Source organism: Ixodes scapularis, unplaced genomic scaffold (assembly GCF_016920785.2).
Source record: "Ixodes scapularis isolate PalLabHiFi unplaced genomic scaffold, ASM1692078v2 PGA_scaffold7__128_contigs__length_106722199, whole genome shotgun sequence".
Classification (NCBI taxonomy): domain Eukaryota; kingdom Metazoa; phylum Arthropoda; class Arachnida; order Ixodida; family Ixodidae; genus Ixodes; species Ixodes scapularis.
Window position 1 is genome coordinate 92,612,714 of NW_024609882.1, and position 7,166 is coordinate 92,619,879.

Here is a 7,166-nt window from a genome sequence, read left to right on the forward strand (position 1 = left end):
TCGTGTCCAATATACATGCTCTGAGTATGGAATCAAGCAGTGACGGACAGACGTTGGTGCAGACTTTTGAAATTGCGCCCGTTCTGCACCAATCCCCAAAATACCAACGCCCACAAAAAATATCCGAGAATGGCGTGCCGATACTCAAAGGCTGTATTACAACTGATAATAATAATCACTCAATCAATCAATGCTTATTATTGTTCTAATTAACAACCTTGTGGTCTTTGTACTGGCACACTGGGTGGAAAGGAATACATAAAACACACAAGTACAGAAGAGCAATATTCTATATAGTAACTGCATATGATCATACACGACAGACACGACATTGAGCTGAATTAGAAAAAAATGCAATTTCTAGGTCTTGTGTACAATAGTGAGAAATTGCAGTAATGTAAAAACAAATTTCAGAGGCACTCAAAACGAAAAATATACAAAGCAGTAGCACAAGCACAGACCCAACAATGTCTGTGCTCTCCGATATCAACCTTAAAGTGAACCACAATCATTATTTAACCGCCGGACAGGTCTTCAATAGAAATAACAAATGCCCTGTAGCACCAGTTAAAAATATCGAGTTTCTCAGAGTACTGGCCCAGACAGTCTAATAATTGGGCTTAAAGGACTAAACTTTTTGGAAATATAAAATGAGGATTGATTCCGAGTAGACACACGTGGAACCCTAAGAAACACTTCAGACCAGAGGCTTGGTGAATTAATCGAACCATACAACGTTTTAAACAGAAACAATAGGTCCGCCTTCTGCCGACGTTGGTGCAGGCTTAGCAATTAAGAAAGCTCTAACGATGCGTCTCAAGTTGAACAATGAGCATCCTTCATAAGGTAGCGATGTTTAAAGATGGAAATAAACTTTTTCTGAACTCGTTCGATTTCCAATGAGTTAGTTTCTTGAGATTCCGTTCCACACAACAGAGGCATATTCTAACTGGGGCTCGCAGAACGAGAGGTACAACGTGAGAAACGCAGAAGGATGCTTGAAGCACCCAGCGTGTGCAGAGACGAGTTAAGGAGCCTACTTACGCGACAAGAGAATCGCAGGCTAAGATCGAACATAGCTCCCTGATATTTCATTGCACACACCCGGAACAGGGATTCACCATGAATACTATATTCGAAAAAATGTATTTTGTGCCTTCCGAGTAAATGTCATAACCTCGGTTTTGGCATGGTTTAAGAGAACATTATTGGCTGAGCACCACCTAAAGAAAAAACATGCACCTTCTTGAAGCCTAGCGCAACCATCTAAAGTAACTATTTCTTTGTACAACAGATTGGGTTGTGTGTATGTTTATACAGCCTAGAACTTGGTCTGCTCAAACGGGCGACGAGTCTCCCAGCTGTAGATGAGCAATTTTGCCAGTGCAGTACTGGGGTCTTTAACGTGCACCACGCAGTAGTGGTACACAACCGCACGCCGGTACGATGCTCATCCAGGTCCAAACGGGCAGGGGTGGGGATTGAACACAGGATCCCTGGGTTCTGCAGCGCGAGCTTTCGCTCAACGTGCTCCGAGCTGGTGTGCGCTAGCCCACTCGGCCACTGATTCCCCTATTTTTTTGTAAATTTTAATGTCATCAGCGTATTGCAGGAACGAAGAATTAGAAATAGCATCAGAGACGTCATCTACAAAAATTGTGAACAGGAGCGGTCCTAGAACGGATCCCTGAGGAACGCCAGAACTTGCCCCGTACAATAAAGAGTTAATATTGTTGACTCGAACGAACGCTTTTCTGTTTGAGAATTAGCTTTGAAACCAGTACTTTACTGTGCCACAAACCCCGTAGACGGAAAACTTTGATAAAAGGATCGTATGATTTCCAGCGTCAAATGCCTTGCTCAGGTCAAAGTAGACCACGGCCAGCTGACGTCTGTTGCAGACTACCTGGGATGCGGTAGACATAAAACTTACAAGATTTGTAGTCCTTGATCTGTCGGTCATAAACCGACGCGGAATTAGGGAGGGTTAAGTTTCGAAATTTGAAAGACAAGAATTGATGAATGACTGTTTTAAAGCGTTTGGAAAATTAAAAGAGAAGGGAAATCGGTCTAGAGTTGAGAACATCACATTTCTATCCCGACTTCAGAACCGGAACGACCCCAGGAATCTTCCCCATTTCGGGGGATTGCACGTAGTGTAGGTGTTAGTATACCATGACGGTGACTCCTCTCCTCGGCGGCTTCATATGGCCTAGGAGGAGGCAATCATTGCTTACTTGGCTTGCCTTGCGGCCGATCGTGGTGACGAGAAATGGCAGGGGGCCACATTTCGCAGATTAATTATTACTAATTCGAAGGCGTCAGTTCGGTAGGCAGCCTTCATTTATTCGCTCTACACGGAGCGCAACGTCAGGGCTCTGACTGTAAGGGTAGTGGGATGGGCTGTAGGATATATCGGTGGCTTATAGGAACGCTTAGCACTTACTTGGCAGGAGACATGTACTCCTTCCCCAGAAAAAGTAACTAAATAGCGTTACTCGTTACTCTCTCAAAAAGTAACCAAATTCGTTACTCGTTACAAATTCTCAAAAGGAACGTGTTACTGTACCTCAAAAGTGACGAATTACTTTTCACGTTACTTAGACGACCAAATTCACAACTGTTTTTGTTTCATGGTTTATTGTTTTATCTTTAATAGTCGTTGCACTTTTAAGCAGTAGCTGCCTTTCGAAGTTCTTATCAGTTCCGTTTCCCCGCTTCTTAAAAATACATCTCCGGCGACGCTCAAGAGTCGTTCTACCGACGCGCTCAAAGGAACGGCAGTGTTGTGCTTAATGAAGACATGGTGAATCTTCGGGAACTGCGCCTTCACTGAGGACAGCGGGTAATAGGTTATGTGCCTTCCTGTGTCCGCAACCTCCGGGTTTACGTTCGGTCCGTACCCGGTTCTAGAAGGTTCAACCAACGAGACTTATTGTGCTCTCTGGATTAAAGACATTAATCCCAGCTGTAGAGTTCAGTACGCAACATTTATCGCTGGACACGTCAGTTGAACTGTTCGACTGACGTGTTTAGCGATATACGTTGCTGTACTGTTATACTGTTTAGTTGTTTTCTGGGTTGCCCACCTACCGTTTCTCCCAATAGACGCATATTTATGCGTCAATTGGCATACTTATGTTAGAATAAAAACAAGACAGGTTAAGCGGCGTTCTATACGTTATTCCTCAAAAGTAACGAGATACCGTTCCTCGTTACTTGGCCTTGAAAGCAACTAAGTACGTTACTCGTTTTCTTCTAAACAAGTAACTAATACGTTACTCTAGGGTGACCACCCGTCCCGTGACTCGCGGGGCTGTCCCGCATTGAGGGCTCGTGTCCCGTGTCCCGCCCAAGAAAGTCCCAAATCTACAAAATGTCCCGCATTTCACACTGTCGAATAATTCACTCCGCAACTCATGGTGCTGCCGAAAAATGGGGCACGGGTAAGTGCGGAGGTCGCTAGTAATTGTGTGAATCGAAATGGTACGCCATGTTTTTTTATCTATCCAAGCATTGCGGGAAGCGACAGTCGTTCTTGGAAGAGGACCGATGCGCATGCGCCTTTGTGCCTCTCCCTTTAGTGGGAAAATATGGTACGAAAAAGTTCACGCCAAAAGTTTAAATATAAAATATTGTAATTGTTTTCAAATCGCCGTGCCAATGCGAAAGGTGTGCTGTAAATTTCTTTTTCTTCTGTTTAGTGAAGGCAGCCAAACATGCAGCTGCCAAAAAAGAATACCTAATGTTAAAAATTTGTGTAGGACCATGTTGATAGAAGTAAGCGTGGACAGGAAACAATAACCAGAAAAATATTTACTGTTTCTTATTTCCATTTGATGAATTGAGTTCTGGTACAGTCGATTTTTATGTTTTCAACTTCGGCACATGTAATACCATCGCTGGCATTCAAAATAATCTATCACTAGTAGTGGAAATTATTTGAGCTATATGGCTGCAATACAATCAGCAGGTGTATAAAGATAAACAGTACGGGATAAATAAATATGTTAACAGAGCCTTGGTTCGTTTTGTGCGTCTTAATAAATTCCCCCCGCCGTCTGCCCCGCGTGTCCCGCATTTCACTAACAGGAAGGTGGTCACCCTACGTTACTCGTTACCGAAAATAGTAACTAGGTACAAGTTACTCGCTACTTTTGTAATGCATTACGTATATGTCTGCTTGGCAGAATTTCTTAACCTATTTTATTAGCTTTTTTTTTTCTCTCTGACAGAATCCTTGTAAGTGAACGTGTTTAAAATTCAGACAAATGACCTGCCTGCCGTTTTTTCCGGGAAAACGGAAATAAAATAAACTTTACGTTTGAGTACTGCTTTAGAGTCGCATAAACGTGACTAGCTACACTGTAACGCGAGTCGAAGTTTAAAAAAAAAACGCTCAAAGCCCCGTCGCCCCACATTAACACTGATAACGTCGACGTTACTCTACTATTGATGGCCACTGCTAGCAAAGCGTCCAGTCACTTACGCGAGCCAATCGAAGGGACAAAGCGGAGCACGTGATCATCCTGCCTACGATTACCGCCCTCCTGAGGTACGGTATCACGCGGCTTACTCTGATGCTCCTACGGGATCGCCGGTGCGGCAGCTTTCTCCGTTTCCCAAGTTTTGCTAAACCTTGCCCCTTGTTTCGCCTTATTCAATGGGCCGCAAGAGACGCTACGAGCAATCGGAGCCCATTTACAGCTGTGATGCGTTCACTGAACTGGATTAGCTGGGATTGCCTCTGACAGCATCGTGGTGTAAAACAGATAATAGGGTCTTCTTTGTGTTTCCCCACGAGTTTTTCAACCGACCTAGCACGTCTTAGAATACGAAGAGGAAACGACCTTGACCGCCATTCTGAATTTGCGTCAGAAAGTGTTTAATTTATGCAGAAGCATGCTTCCTCGCCGGCTATAATCTATCCAGTTATTTCGTAAGGCCTTGTACCTGGCAATAGGAAAGATATACTCCGCTTTATTTTATTTATTTATCTCAGCTCGTACGCTGACGCGTGTATTTCTGACCCTGGTTACAAGAACACTCTTAAACGCACTCAAATGTGACTGAGGTCACACGTAACTGCGTTTAAGGGTGCCCGACGTGCATCCTAAACCTTAGTTACGCTTATGTATCGTTAGCAGTACACTGCAAACTTAGTTACACGGACATCCTTAACCGCAGTCGATTCTGACCTCAGTCGCATCCAGCTGCGCTTTTGTGTGCCCATGTATAGGGTGTCCGTGGTGTAGTACACGGGAGAGCTTCTTTGTAATTTCTGTCGAATGACATTCGCACCGAAACACATTTGTTTGCCGCCAGTCATGCGCTACTTAGTGAGTAATCGATACGGCTGAGAAGCAATAGAGAATGATACTAGAAATTGTAACAACAAAATAGGACAAACAAAATGTTGGTGTTTAGTGCCTTAACAACATTTATGTTTTTTTTTTTTCTGAACTTCAAAGGCATTTCCAGGTATGACATCGCAGAATTTCAAAGAACTGCTTTTAGAATGAGTATAGCTGTCATCCTTATTATTATTGTCCCTATTATCCAGAGCCCAACGTTCTGGAGACAGTTTTCAAACCAGAGGCGCCAATTTGTTTTAATTTCGAAGCCAAACGGCGTCCAAGTCAAACAAGACAGCGCTAATTGGACGGTAACTCCGGTAAAAATTCGATTCACGCAGATCAATTACGAGAACTGCCAAAATATTACACCGATGGGACCGCGATCCATTCTAAAACCGAAATTAAGAATACTGCCACCAGCTTCTCAGGGGCATTCGGCGGGTCGGCTGCTTGTGAAGCAACCTTTGTGCCACGACATCATATCCGTACTCAACGAATTTGCCTGTCCATACTTTCACTTGTATCTCCGTGCTCTTCTGCTTTGTTTTCGGCCTTCCCAGGGGACGATTTCTGCCTGTTATGTTTGAACTGACGTCGTTTTCAAGTTCTCCTCAGCCATCGCGCACGAGGATTGTAGGCTCCCTTCTCGCTCAAGCGTGTCGTGGTGCCGAAGTGTAAGGAGGCCAATAGACTGGCATCGTTGTACAATGTCGGGCACACCTTACTATGTTGTGGGTTGAGTAAGCAAGCAGCTGCGTAACCCGGACTTGCGTTTTCACCCGTTTTACAAAAAACACAAAGTTAAAGGGGTACGGACACCAGATTCTGGAGCTGATTTATTTAACATGACGTAGTTAGTGGTAGAACCTCAGAAACATCAATAGTTCGTAGGAAAACGCAGCAAAACATATTTCGCACTGAACTAAACGAAAACCAAAAACCACCTGTTTGTTGGTTATGGAGCTTCAATGGAATGGGACGGCCTCGGCCCCCGACGGCAGAGCGACTATATGGGAAGTAGGCGCACTACTTCAGATTACCTAGGCCAAAACATAATACCAAAGATTTGGTGTAGACAGCCAAAGCACAGTTGGCCACCTTGGGTTCACTCCGCTAGCCAATCGCTTCCACTCATTCTTTGACGTCACTGACGTCGTTCTCGCCGAGGGAGGCCGACCTGTCGAAGTGACCCGGGTTTACTTCGCAGTGCTGTGCCGGTGTTCTTATGCGCAGTTGTTTCTGTGCGACGATGTAAGAAATCAGCGACCTTCTCGCCGTCCAACTTAGTCGTCATCGACGTGCTATACTCCGCGGCACTTTTCTTGGCAATGCAGTGGAAGGTACGTCCCGCGTCCCCTCTCCCATTTTGAGTGTACGAAGGCTCTCCTCCTCTCCCCGGAAAGGGGGGAGGAGGAGAGCCTGCGCACACTCAGAATGGGAGAGGGGACGCGGGACGTACCTTCCACTGCATTGCCAAGAAAAGTTGTCGCCGAGTATAAGTACACCCCCCAAACCTGGTCGCTCGCGTAAGTCTCGTTGGACAAGACCAACGGCAGCGGCGCCGATCGCTTCTCTTTCTTCGTCTAGTGTTCGCCATTGAGACAAACCATTGCTAAATCGTGGCGATGCGTCTGTTGCTTTTTCGTGGTAGTTTTTGTGTGATGATAATCGAAAAATCGCTTTAAAATCACGTCCCGTCGAGACAGGCGCAAATTCCGCTGCGCCCATGCCTTCCCTTCGTTCGTTTAGTGTTCGCCTTTGTGACCAACAATGTCGCAAAATCGTAGTGGTGTACGCGTTTCTCTGCAG